Here is a 14,692-nt window from a genome sequence, read left to right on the forward strand (position 1 = left end):
GTTAACACCAGGCTATCAGTAGTTATGGTCGTTGGTGAGGACGGCCCTTAGATATCTATGGTTGACCTGTTAACACCAGGCTACAGTAGTTATGGTCGTTGGTGAGGACGGCCCTTAGATATCTATGGTTGACCTGTTAACACCAGGCTACAGTAGTTATGGTCGTTGGTGAGGACGGCCCTTAGATATCTATGGTTGACCTGTTAACACCAGGCTACAGTAGTTATGGTCGTTGGTGAGGACGGCCCTTAGATATCTATGGTTGACCTGTTAACACCAGGCTACAGTAGATAGTTATGGTCGTTGGTGAGGACGGCCCTTAGATATCTATGGTTGACCTGTTAACACCAGGCTACAGTAGTTATGGTCGTTGGTGAGGACGGCCCTTAGATATCTATGGTTGACCTGTTAACACCAGGCTACAGTAGTTATGGTCGTTGGTGAGGACGGCCCTTAGATATCTATGGTTGACCTGTTAACACCAGGCTACAGTAGTTATGGTCGTTGGTGAGGACGGCCCTTAGATATCTATGGTTGACCTGTTAACACCAGGCTACAGTAGTTATGGTCGTTGGTGAGGACGGCCCTTAGATATCTATGGTTGACCTGTTAACGGCAGGCTACAGTAGTTATGGTCGTTGGTGAGGACGGCCCTTAGATATCTATGGTTGACCTGTTAACACCAGGCTACAGTAGTTATGGTCGTTGGTGAGGACGGCCCTTAGATATCTATGGTTGACCTGTTAACACCAGGCTACAGTAGTTATGGTCGTTGGTGAGGACGGCCCTTAGATATCTATGGTTGACCTGTTAACACCAGGCTACAGTAGTTATGGTCGTTGGTGAGGACGGCCCTTAGATATCTATGGTTGACCTGTTAACACCAGGCTACAGTAGTTATGGTCGTTGGTGAGGACGGCCCTTAGATATCTATGGTTGACCTGTTAACACCAGGCTACAGTAGTTATGGTCAGTAGTTTGGTGAGGACGGCCCTTAGATATCTATGGTTGACCTGTTAACACCAGGCTACAGTAGTTATGGTCGTTGGTGAGGACGGCACTTAGATATCTATGGTTGACCTGTTAACACCAGGCTACAGTAGTTATGGTCGTTGGTGAGGACGGCCCTTAGATATCTATGGTTGACCTGTTAACACCAGGCTACAGTAGTTATGGTCGTTGGTGAGGACGGCCCTTAGATATCTATGGTTGACCTGTTAACACCAGGCTACAGTAGTTATGGTCGTTGGTGAGGACGGCCCTTAGATATCTATGGTTGACCTGGCAGGCTACAGTAGTTATGGATACGGCCCTTAGATATCTAGATATCCTTTCGGAAAAGCTGACCACGACTCCATTTTGTTGATCCCTGCCTACAGACAGAAACTAAAACAAGAGGCTCCCACGCTGAGGTCTGTCCAACGCTGGTCCGACCAAGCTGACTCCACACTCCAAGACTGCTTCCATCACGTGGACTGGGAGATGTTTCGTATTGCGTCAGATAACAATATTGACGAATACGCTGATTCGGTGTGCGAGTTCATTAGAACGTGCGTTGAAGATGTCGTTCCCATAGCAACGATTAAAACATTCCCTAACCAGAAACCGTGGATTGATGGCAGCATTCGTGTGAAACTGAAAGCGCGAACCACTGCTTTTAATCAGGGCAAGGTGACCGGAAACATGACCGAATACAAACAGTGCAGTTATTCCCTCCGCAAGGCTATCAAACAAGCTAAGCGCCAGTACAGAGACAAAGTAGAATCTCAATTCAAAGGCTCAGACACAAGAGGCATGTGGCAGGGTCTACAGTCAATCACGGACTACAGGAAGAAAACCAGCCCAGTCACGGACCAGGATGTCTTGCTCCCAGGCAGACTAAATAACTTTTTGCCCGCTTTGAGGACAATACAGTGCCACTGACACGGCCTGCAATGAAAACATGCGGTCTCTCCTTCACTGCAGCCGAGGTGAGTAAGACATTTAAACGTGTTAACCCTCGCAAGGCTGCAGGCCCAGACGGCATCCCCAGCCGCGCCCTCAGAGTATGCGCAGACCAGCTGGCCGGTGTGTTTACGGACATATTCAATCAATCCCTATACCAGTCTGCTGTTCCCACATGCTTCAAGAGGGCCACCATTGTTCCTGTTCCCAAGAAAGCTAAGGTAACTGAGCTAAACGACTACCGCCCGTAGCACTCACATCCGTCATCATGAAGTGCTTTGAGAGACTAGTCAAGGACCATATCACCTCCACCCTACCTGACACCCTTGACCCACTCCAATTTACTTACCGCCCAAATAGGTCCACAGACAATGCAATCTCAACCACACTGCACACTGCCCTAACCCATCTGGACAAGAGGAATACCTATGTGAGAATGCTGTTCATCGACTACAGCTCGGCATTCAACACCATAGCACCCTCCAAGCTCGTCATCAAGCTCGAGACCCTGGGTCTCGACCCCGCCCTGTGCAACTGGGTACTGGACTTCCTGACGGGCCGCCCCCAGGTGGTGAGGGTAGGCAACAACATCTCCTCCCCGCTGATCCTCAACACTGGGGCCCCACAAGGGTGCGTTCTGAGCCCTCTCCTGTACTCCCTGTTCACCCACGACTGCGTGGCCACGCACGCCTCCAACTCAATCATCAAGTTTGCGGACGACACAACAGTGGTAGGCTTGATTACCAACAACGACGAGACGGCCTACAGGGAGGAGGTGAAGGCCCTCGGACTGTGGTGTCAGGAAAATAACCTCACACTCAACGTCAACAAAACTAAGGAGATGATTGTGGACTTCAGGAAACAGCAGAGGGAACACCCCCTATCCACATCGATGGGACAGTAGTGGAGAGGGTAGTAAGTTTTAAGTTCCTCGGCATACACATCACAGACAAACTGAATTGGTCCACTCACACAGACAGCATCGTGAAGAAGGCGCAGCAGCGCCTCTTCAACCTCAGGAGGCTGAAGAAATTCGGCTTGTCACCAAAAGCACTCACAAACTTTTTTAGTTATTGATGCAAGGCATTTGAAGTCAGCCTTGTTGTGCATTTAAAGTCTGTATTGTGTGGTTTAAATATACATATTTTCATTTCATAAAGCTGTCAATATGTTTCTGAATTAAAGCCTAGGATTCAAAGACAATTTGGGACTCAACCATGTGTAGAGGTCATGACCCAAACCCTTCCTACCTGTTTTACAGGCCGGGTGTAGAGGTCATGACCCAAACCCTTCCTACCTGTTTTACAGGCCGGGTGTTTTACAGAGGTCATGACCCAAACCCTTCCTACCTGTTTTACAGGCCGGGTGTAGAGGTCATGACCCAAACCCTTCCTACCTGTTTTACAGGCCGGGTGTAGAGGTCATGTCATTCCTCTGTTTACAGGCCGAGTGTAGGACATGACCCAAACCCTTCCTACCTGTTTTACAGGCCGGGCAGATGTCATATCTGTCTCTGGTGGGAGATCCAGAGATGACCATCTTCATCTGACAGAACCGATCTCTCTAAGTCCTCCTCCTCCTCTTCATCATCATGGTCTTCAGAGAGCCCAGGAGAGGGCAAGCGAGGCCGGCCAGCCAAAGATTCTGGCTCTCCGTCTCTAAATAAAGACATGAGAGAGAGAGATCACAGATCTACTCCCTCTGGTATCACTGATTCACAGCTTTGGTCACTGAGGGCAGACTACTGTAAGTGACCTACTACAGATATAGGATCTTCATTTGATCATCATGTTGAATTTTTTTGCAGGATTCAATGTTTAAAAAAGGTTGCTCATGTTTATAATTTTCCACTTAAAAAATGTCAGATGTTATTTGCCCTAAAGAGAAAATATATCAACCACAAAAAAAAATGTATATAATTATAATCCACATAATAATTCACATTTCCTGTTGCTGCAGGATTATTTTGCTGCTGTGAAAAACTGGGTCAAATTAAGATACGGCATCTGTAGGTGTCACTGCAGGCTCTCTCTCAATTCATCTGTCCTCGACTCCTCCTCAAAACGTATTGGAAAAGAAGGTCTGAGGGGCGGGACCTTGAGCCTTCTCCTCCAATACGTTTCAAACAAGACGCTAGGAGATAGGATGCAAGGAATCGCAGAAGAATTGACTCTGATGTTGACGGATTCTGAGTGACACCAACAAGCAAAGGCGGCCTACCTAGTGTAGAGCGCTGTGCTGGCGTAAGGCTCGAACGTGGTGTGTGTCTCTGAGCGTGAGTAGTCACTCTCGGAGAAGGATCTGGGGCGTGCAGGAGGGAGGGCGATGGTCCGGCCGGTCAACGACGACGACAAGATGGCGGCTGCCAAGGCAGACCTGTAGTACGGACAGAAAGACGAGTTAAAGAGGAAGTGGAGGATACAGACAAAAGTAGAAAACACATTGTCACTATGGATGAGGGTTCATTAAACACAAATGGATGAGGGTTCATTAACACACAGATGGATGAGGGTTCATTAAACACAGATGGATGTGGGTTCATTAACACACAGATGGATGAGGGTTCATTAACACACAAATGGATGAGGGTTCATTAAGCACAAATGGATGAGGGTTCATTAACACACAGATGGATGAGGGTTCATTAAGCACAGATGGATGAGGGTTCATTAAGCACAGATGGATGAGGGTTCATTAAGCACAGATGGATGTGGGTTCATTAAGCACAGATGGATGAGGGTTCATTAAGCACAAATGCACAGATGATGGGTTCATTAACACACAGATGGATGAGGGTTCATTAAACACAGATGGATGAGGGTTCATTAAACACAGATGGATGAGGGTTCATTAAGCACAGATGGATGAGGGTTCATTAAGCACAGATGGATGAGGGTTCATTAACACACAGATGGATGAGGGTTCATTAAGCACAGATGGATGAGGGTTCATTAAGCACAGATGGATGAGGGTTCAGATTAAGCACAGATGGATGAGGGTTCATAAAACACAGATGGATGAGGGTTCATTAACTGACACAACACAGATGGATGAGGGTTCATTAAACACAGATGGATGAGGGTTCATTAACAGATGGATGAGGGTTCACAGATGGATGGATGATGGATGGTTCATTAAACAGATGGATGAGGGTTCACAGATGGATGAGGGTTCATTAAACACACAGATGGATGAGGGTTCATGAACACAGATGGAAGGGTTCACACAGATGGATGAGGGTTCATTAAACAGATGGATGAGGTTCATTAAGCACAGATGGATGAGGGTTCATTAAACACACAGATGGATGAGGGTTCATTAAGCACAGATGAGGGGATGCACAGATGGGTTCATTAAGCACAGATGGATGAGGGTTCATTAAACAGGTTCATAAACACACAGATGGATGAGGGTTCATTAACACAGATGGATGAGGGTTCATTAAACACAGATGGATGAGGGTTCAGATGGGTGAGGGTTCATTAAAACAGATGGATGAGGGTTCATTAAAAGCACAGATGGATGAGGGTTCATTAAAACACAGATGGATGAGGGTTCATAAAACACAGATGGATGAGGGTTCATTAAAACATGGATGGATGAGGGTTCATTAAAACACAGATGGATGAGGGTTCATTAAACACACAGATGGATGAGGGTTCATCAAAACAGATGGATGAGGGTTCAAACACAGATGGATGAGGGTTCATTAATGAACACAGATGGATGAGGGTTCATTAACACACAGATGGATGAGGGTTCATTAAACACAGATGGATGAGGGTTCATTAAAACACAAATGGATGAGGGTTCATTAAAACACAGATGGATGAGGGTTCATTAAACACAGATGGATGAGGGTTCATTAAACACAGATGGATGAGGGTTCATTAAACACAGATGGATGAGGGTTCATTAAACACAGATGGATGAGGGTTCATTAAACACAGATGGATGAGAGTTCATTAAGCACAGATGGGAGTCAACAACAAAAACAAGTGATACTTATAAGTCCGTGACACTAAGGTTTTAACCCAGATGGGATGAGGTCACCTGTAATTACAGGTTTTAACCCAGATGGGATGAGGTTACCTGTAATTACAGGTTTTAACCCAGATGGGATGAGGTTACTTGTAATAACAGGTTTAAACCCAGATGGGATGAGGTCACCTGTAATAACAGGTTTTAACCCAGATGGGATGAGGTCACCTGTAATAACAGGTTTTAGGACCCAGATGGGATGAGGTCACCTGTAATAACAGGTTTTAACCCAGATGGGATGAGGTCACCTGTAATAACAGGTTTTAACCCAGATGGGATGAGGTCACCTGTAATAACAGGTTTTAGCCCAGGTGAGATGATGTCACCTGTAATAACAGGTTTTAGGAAAGATTGGATGATGTCACCTGTAATTACAGGTTTTAGCCCAGATGGGATGAGGTCACCTGTAATAAGAGGTTTTAGGATAGATAAGTCAGAATTCAGATAGTCATTCATACTTACATGTACAATAAGTAATCTGAGAGAGTCATGGCAATAAGGTTAGAAGGAAAAAGGATGACAGAAGACAGAGGAACGAGAACGGAAGAGGAGAGGAGTAATGAGGAGACCTGTAACGAGGAGACAAGGAATGAGGAGACAAGTAACGAGGAGACAAGTAACCAGAAGGGAAGTGGAGACAAGTAAGAGGAGACAAGGAACCAGAAGGGAAGTGGAGACAAGTAACGAGGAGACAAGTAACGAGAGACAAGGAACCAGAAGGGAAGTGGAGACAAGAACGAGGAGACAAGTAACGAGGAGACAAGGAACCAGAAGGGAAGTGGAGACAAGTAACGAGGAGACAAGTAAGAGGAGACAAGTAATCAGAAGGGAAGTGGAGACAAGGAATGAGGAGACAAGGAACCAGAAGGGAAGTGGAGACAAGGAACGAGGAGACAAGGAACGAGGAGACAAGGAATGAGGAGACAAGGAACCAGAAGGGAAGTGGAGACAAGGAATGAGGAGACAAGGAACCAGAAGGAGTGGAGACAAGGAACGAGGAGACAAGGAACCAGAAGGGAAGTGGAGACAAGGAATGAGGAGGGAAGTGGAGACAAGGAACGAGGAGACAAGGAATGAGGAGACAAGGAACGAGAAGGGAAGAGGAGAGAAAGACGTCAGACAGAGTTGAGTGTGCATCCCAAATGACACCCTATTCCCTACATAAACGCACTATCCTACGGGCCCTGGTGAAAAGGTGTGCATTCTATATAGGGTACAGGATACCATTTGGGATGCAGATCCGTTTGTGAGGTGTATGTTCCATATAGGTACCTGGGTCTTTCTGGAGAGGGGTACGGGCTGCGAGGGGAGGGGTACGGGGTACAGCAGGCCGGGGGCGATGGTGGCTGCAGGGATCAAGCCGTGAGCTATGTGCCTCTAAATCAAAACAAACCTTGTTAGGGGGAAACGTTCACCACAACACAGTGAAGGTGAGTTGATGAGGTGTGAGGAGATGATGTTAACATGGAAGTTGATGGTTATGGAGTTGACGAGGAGGATCTTTGAGACAAGTAGACTGACCAGATGTTTCCAAATATGGTGAACACAACATCACTTCCTGTATAACACACTCCCACGGACCACAGCATCACTTCCTGTATAACACACACACTCCCACGGACCAGCGTCACTTCCTGTATAACACACACATCACTTCCTGTATAACACACACACTCCCACGGACCACAGCATCACTTCCTGTATAACACACACACTCCCACGGACCACAGCATCACTTCCTGTACAACACACACATAACACACACACTCCCACGGACCACAGCGTCACTTCCTGTATAACACACACACTCCCACGGACCACAGCGTCACTTCCTGTATAACACACACACTCCCACGGACCACAGCATCACTTCCTGTATCACTACGGACCACAGCGTCACTTCCTGTATAACACACACACTCCTACGGACCACACCGTCACTTCCTCCCACGGTACAGCGTCACTTCCACACACACTCCCACGGACCACAGCATCACTTCCAGTATAACACTGGGACTACAAACGGCTTGAGTAAATTATCACACACACACACACACACACACCTAACAAAGGCACTTCTAAACCGCTTCATTCTTGACAATTGCTTTTCTGTTTGTCATATAGTGTTCAATGTAGAGGGGAGAGCGAGGTAGGTTGAGCCATCTTTTACCTACAGAATCGCTCTGGAGAAACGTTCCTCATCCAACCTGACAGAGAGGATCTGCAGACAGGAATGCGAGAAACTCCCCAAATACAGCTGTGACAAGCTTGTAGCGTCATACCCAAGAAGACTCGAGGCTGTAATCGCTGCCACAGGTGCTTCAACAAAGTACTGAGTAAAAGGTCTGAATACTTATGGAAATGTGATATTTCAGCTTTTTATTTTTAATAAATTAGCAAAAAATATATAAAAACCTGTTTTTGCATTGTCCTTATGGACTATTGTGTGTAGATTGATGAGGGAAAAAACACTTTAATCAATTTTAGAGTAAGCCTCTTCCCTTCTCGAAGCAGAGCGACACAGTTGGCTGGCTAACTAGTCCAGTAAGAAGCAGAGAGACAGAGTTGGCTGGCTAACTAGTCTAGTAAGAAGCAGAGAGACAGAGTTGGCTGGCTAACTAGTCCAGTAAGAAGCAGAGAGACAGAGTTGGCTGGCTAACTAGTCCAGTAAGAAGCAGAGAGACAAAGTTGGCTGGCTAACTAGTCTAGTAAGAAGCAGAGAGACAGTTGACTGGCTAACTAGTCCAGTAAGAAGCAGAGAGACAGAGTTGACTGGCTAACTAGTCTAGTAAGAAGCAGAGAGACAGAGTTGGCTGGCTAACTAGTCTAGTAAGAAGCAGAGAGACAGAGTTGACTGGCTAACTAGTCCAGTAAGATGCAGAGAGACAGAGTTGGCTGGCTAACTAGTCTAGTAAGAAGCAGAGAGACAAAGTTGACTGGCTAACTAGTCTAGTAAGAAGCAGAGAGACCAAGTTGGCTGGCTAACTAGTCTAGTAAGAAGCAGAGAGACAGAGTTGGCTGGCTAACTAGTCCAGTAAGAAGCAGAGAGACCAAGTTGGCTGGCTAACTAGTCCAGTAAGAAGCAGAGACAAAGTTGGCTGGCTAACTAGTCTAGTAAGATGCAGAGAGACAAAGTTGGCTGGCTAACTGGTCCAGTAAGAAGCAGAGAGACAGAGTTGGCTGGCTAACTAGTCTAGTAAGATGCAGAGAGACAGAGTTGGCTGGCTAACTAGTCTAGTAAGATGCAGAGAGACAGAGTTGGCTGGCTAACTAGTCTAGTAAGAAGCAGAGAGACAAAGTTGGCTGGCTAACTAGTCTAGTAAGAAGCAGAGAGACAAAGTTGGCTGGCTAACTAGTCCAGTAAGAAGCAGAGAGACAGAGTTGGCTGGCTAACTAGTCCAGTAAGAAGCAGAGAGACAGAGTTGGCTGGCTAACTAGTCCAGTAAGAAGCAGAGAGACAGAGTTGGCTGGCTAACTAGTCCAGTAAGAAGCAGAGAGGCAGAGTTGGCTGGCTAACTAGTCCAGTAAGAAGCAGAGAGACAGAGTTGGCTGGCTAACTAGTCCAGTAAGAAGCAGAGAGACAGAGTTGGCTGGCTAACTAGTCCAGTAAGAAGCAGAGAGACTTCGTTGGCTGGCTAACTAGTCCAGTAAGAAGCAGAGAGACAAAGTTGGCTGGCTAACGAGTCTAGTAAGAAGCAGAGACAAAGTTGGCTGGCTAACTAGTCCAGTAAGAAGCAGAGAGACAAAGTTGACTGGCTAACTAGTCCAGTAAGAAGCAGAGAGACAAAGTTGACTGGCTAACTAGTCTAGTAAGAAGCAGAGACAAAGTTGGCTGGCTAACTAGTCCAGTAAGAAGCAGAGAGACAGAGTTGGCTGGCTAACTAGTCCAGTAAGAAGCAGAGAGACTTCGTTGGCTGGCTAACTAGTCCAGTAAGAAGCAGAGAGACAGAGTTGGCTGGCTAACGAGTCTAGTAAGAAGCAGAGACAAAGTTGGCTGGCTAACTAGTCCAGTAAGAAGCAGAGAGACAAAGTTGACTGGCTAACTAGTCCAGTAAGAAGCAGAGAGACAAAGTTGACTGGCTAACTAGTCTAGTAAGAAGCAGAGACAAAGTTGGCTGGCTAACTAGTCCAGTAAGAAGCAGAGAGACAGAGTTGGCTGGCTAACTAGTCCAGTAAGAAGCAGAGAGACAGTTGACTGGCTAACTAGTCTAGTAAGAAGCAGAGAGACAGTTGACTGGCTAACTAGTCCAGTAAGAAGCAGAGACAGAGTTGACTGGCTAACTAGTCTAGTAAGAAGCAGAGAGACAGAGTTGACTGGCTAACTAGTCTAGTAAGAAGCAGAGAGACAGAGTTGACTGGCTAACTAGTCTAGTAAGAAGCAGAGAGACAGAGTTGGCTGGCTAACTAGCCCAGTAAGAAGCAGAGAGACAGAGTTGGCTGGCTAACTAGTCTAGTAAGATGCAGAGAGACAGAGTTGGCTGGCTAACTAGTCTAGTAAGATGCAGAGAGACAGAGTTGGCTGGCTAACTAGTCTAGTAAGATGCAGAGAGACAGAGTTGGCTGGCTAACTAGTCTAGTAAGAAGCAGAGAGACAAAGTTGACTGGCTAACTAGTCTAGTAAGAAGCAGAGAGACCAAGTTGGCTGGCTAACTAGTCTAGTAAGAAGCAGAGAGACAGAGTTGGCTGGCTAACTAGTCCAGTAAGAAGCAGAGAGACCAAGTTGGCTGGCTAACTAGTCCAGTAAGAAGCAGAGACAAAGTTGGCTGGCTAACTAGTCTAGTAAGATGCAGAGAGACAAAGTTGGCTGGCTAACTGGTCCAGTAAGAAGCAGAGAGACAGAGTTGGCTGGCTAACTAGTCTAGTAAGATGCAGAGAGACAGAGTTGGCTGGCTAACTAGTCTAGTAAGATGCAGAGAGACAGAGTTGGCTGGCTAACTAGTCTAGTAAGAAGCAGAGAGACAAAGTTGGCTGGCTAACTAGTCTAGTAAGAAGCAGAGAGACAAAGTTGGCTGGCTAACTAGTCCAGTAAGAAGCAGAGAGACAGAGTTGGCTGGCTAACTAGTCCAGTAAGAAGCAGAGAGACAGAGTTGGCTGGCTAACTAGTCCAGTAAGAAGCAGAGAGACAGAGTTGGCTGGCTAACTAGTCCAGTAAGAAGCAGAGAGGCAGAGTTGGCTGGCTAACTAGTCCAGTAAGAAGCAGAGAGACAGAGTTGGCTGGCTAACTAGTCCAGTAAGAAGCAGAGAGACAGAGTTGGCTGGCTAACTAGTCCAGTAAGAAGCAGAGAGACTTCGTTGGCTGGCTAACTAGTCCAGTAAGAAGCAGAGAGACAAAGTTGGCTGGCTAACGAGTCTAGTAAGAAGCAGAGACAAAGTTGGCTGGCTAACTAGTCCAGTAAGAAGCAGAGAGACAAAGTTGACTGGCTAACTAGTCCAGTAAGAAGCAGAGAGACAAAGTTGACTGGCTAACTAGTCTAGTAAGAAGCAGAGACAAAGTTGGCTGGCTAACTAGTCCAGTAAGAAGCAGAGAGACAGAGTTGGCTGGCTAACTAGTCCAGTAAGAAGCAGAGAGACTTCGTTGGCTGGCTAACTAGTCCAGTAAGAAGCAGAGAGACAGAGTTGGCTGGCTAACGAGTCTAGTAAGAAGCAGAGACAAAGTTGGCTGGCTAACTAGTCCAGTAAGAAGCAGAGAGACAAAGTTGACTGGCTAACTAGTCCAGTAAGAAGCAGAGAGACAAAGTTGACTGGCTAACTAGTCTAGTAAGAAGCAGAGACAAAGTTGGCTGGCTAACTAGTCCAGTAAGAAGCAGAGAGACAGAGTTGGCTGGCTAACTAGTCTAGTAAGAAGCAGAGAGACAAAGTTGGCTGGCTAACTAGTCTAGTAAGAAGCAGAGAGACAGAGTTGGCTGGCTAACTAGTCCAGTAAGAAGCAGAGACAGAGTTGGCTGGCTAACTAGTCTAGTAAGAAGCAGAGAGACAGTTGACTGGCTAACTAGTCCAGTAAGAAGCAGAGACAGAGTTGGCTGGCTAACTAGTCCAGTAAGAAGCAGAGACAGAGTTGGCTGGCTAACTAGTCTAGTAAGAAGCAGAGAGACAGAGTTGGCTGGCTAACTAGTCCAGTAAGAAGCAGAGAGACCAAGTTGGCTGGCTAACTAGTCCAGTAAGAAGCAGAGACAAAGTTGGCTGGCTAACTAGTCTAGTAAGATGCAGAGAGACAAAGTTGGCTGGCTAACTGGTCCAGTAAGAAGCAGAGAGACAGAGTTGGCTGGCTAACTAGTCTAGTAAGATGCAGAGAGACAGAGTTGGCTGGCTAACTAGTCTAGTAAGATGCAGAGAGACAGAGTTGGCTGGCTAACTAGTCTAGTAAGAAGCAGAGAGACAGAGTTGGCTGGCTAACTAGTCTAGTAAGAAGCAGAGAGACAGAGTTGGCTGGCTAACTAGTCTAGTAAGAAGCAGAGAGACAGAGTTGGCTGGCTAACTAGTCTCGTAAGAAGCAGAGACAGAGTTGGCTGGCTAACTAGTCTAGTAAGAAGCAGAGAGACAGAGTTGACTGGCTAACTAGTCCAGTAAGAAGCAGAGAGACAGTTGACTGGCTAACTAGTCCAGTAAGAAGCAGAGAGACAGAGTTGGCTGGCTAACTAGTCCAGTAAGAAGCAGAGAGACAGTTGACTGGCTAACTAGTCTAGTAAGAAGCAGAGCTGTCTGAGAGTCAGAGTGAGGGAAGAGACTTGACTTACAAAGGCTTTCTTTCCACTTCTCCTGAAGCTAAATGTTGACATCCTGTCCTGATGTCGGATTGATGGTTGATTTGGTTGGAGGAAGACGTTGTTGATGTTTGTTGTTTTTAAGGAACTATAATAAAGAGTAGCTAACTAAGTAGCTAATAAGACCATTTTTTTGTATTCAAAATCTTCTTTTTCATATTGAATAAGAGTCAAGACGTCTTTACAGAAGCCAACTACCCGACTCGTATCCAGACGCTTTGCACCTCAATACAACGGCTAATTTCATTGGCTCATAGTAAAATGAGTAGCCACTCAGCGTCCAGCTTTAATCCTCTTAGCAACGCCACCATTTCTCATTTCACACACACTGCACGTGTGCCAACAGCAGGTGGCGCTATCATACCACGTTGGTTTGACCATACAAGGACCTGAAATGTAGATATTCTCTCTCTGTCTGTCTCTCCCTCCCTCTCCCTCTCTCTCTCTCTCTCAATTCAATTCAATTCAAGGGCTTTATTGGCATGGGAAACATGTGTTAACATTTCCAAAGCAAGTGAGGTAGATAATATATAAAGTGAATATATAAAGTGAAATAAACAATAAAAATTAACAGTAAACATTACACATACAGAAGTTTCAAAACAATAAAGACATTACAAATGTCATATGGTTATATATACAGTGTTTTAACAATGTACAAATGGTTAAAGGACACAAGATAAAATAAATAAGCATAATTATGCGTTGTATTTACAATGGTGTTTGTTCTTCACTGGTTGCCCTTTTCTCTCTCTCCCCCTCTTTACACACACACACACACTCTCACACACACACTAGTGAAAAAAGCATTTAACTGGTCAAACCAGATTTGAATTTTCTACAGAATGTCTAGTCTACTTTTTCATTTCATGCTTATTTCCTGTGATTTTCCTTCTGCAGACTGGAAAGGTCTTATAGCTACTGTAACGTTGGTCTCATACACTACTAATTTCCCCTCATTCCTCTCTCTCACATCTCACACACACACACACACACACACACACACACACACACAAACCACTCTGACATCAATGCTGGCCTGCAGAAGCCTTCTCTCTTTAAAAACTCAGCCAAACCATCCAACCCACGACATCAGAAAATGGAATCTGTGAGCACTTTAAAACCCATTAGGTCTCCGCAGGCTATGCAGTGCCTACCGTTCCCATGCTTCTGGTGTTCTACAAAAGGTGAGAAGGACATGTTATAGTGCTTTAAACATATATATAATCTGGGGTTGCAGAAGGTAAATGGGCAGTGATTCACAGTAGTGGATAGGCCTCAATGTAATACTATACGGGTATACTGTAAATACACATGTAGGAAACAGCTTGGTTTTCTCCTCTCTTCTCAAAGCTATTGAAGGTATAAAATAAAGACAAAACAGAGCTTCTTTCATAGTCTTTTATGGAGTAGCAGGATATCAGTTGGAGTTTCAGGATTTCTGTTGGGGGGGGTCAATGACAAAAATAAAATCAGATAGATTTTTAAGTAGACAAATGTTTCTAATAAAATAAATGTACATGTAGTTTCTTTAGCAGATGCTCATGTCCACAGTGACTTAGTGTGTTCAGCTACAGTATAACTTTTCCCATGAAATATCAATATCCAATAAACCAGTGGAATAGAGTACTTTAGGGGAACATACTTTAAAGTACTACTGAAGTAGTTCTTTGGTGTAATCGGTACTTTATGTATCAGAACTCTATTTTTACTTCACTACATTCCGAAACAAATTGGGTGTCGGGGAAAACATACGGATTAAAAAGTATATTTGTTTAGAAATGTAGTGAAGTAAAATAAGTAAAATAAAGTTCTGATAAATATAAATAATGAAGGCTACCCTGGCACCCCTTTTTCAGCCTTAAATATATTTTAAACCAAATACTTATGGACGTTTACCCAAGTAGTATGTTTTACTTCAAGTAGGATTTTACTTTTACTTGAGT

The 14,692-nt window shown here is 45.2% G+C and overlaps 1 long non-coding RNA gene across 2 annotated transcripts; it reads right to left on the minus strand.

Moving 5' to 3' along the window:
* Positions 1-3,471: 3,471 nt before the first annotated feature.
* LOC112241244 lies at positions 3,472-13,110 on the minus strand. Of its 2 annotated transcripts, none has more exons than XR_006081904.1 (3): positions 12,720-13,110; positions 4,165-4,320; positions 3,472-3,602 (listed from the first exon to the last, which is right to left on the minus strand). It is a non-coding gene; the product is annotated as an uncharacterized LOC112241244 (long non-coding RNA). The 2 variants fall into 2 exon arrangements; XR_006081905.1 differs by lacking the exon at positions 12,720-13,110 and adding an exon at positions 7,258-7,295.
* Positions 13,111-14,692: the final 1,582 nt, after the last annotated feature.

This window comes from Oncorhynchus tshawytscha, unplaced genomic scaffold, assembly GCF_018296145.1.
Source record: "Oncorhynchus tshawytscha isolate Ot180627B unplaced genomic scaffold, Otsh_v2.0 Un_contig_1573_pilon_pilon, whole genome shotgun sequence".
NCBI lineage: Eukaryota > Metazoa > Chordata > Actinopteri > Salmoniformes > Salmonidae > Oncorhynchus > Oncorhynchus tshawytscha.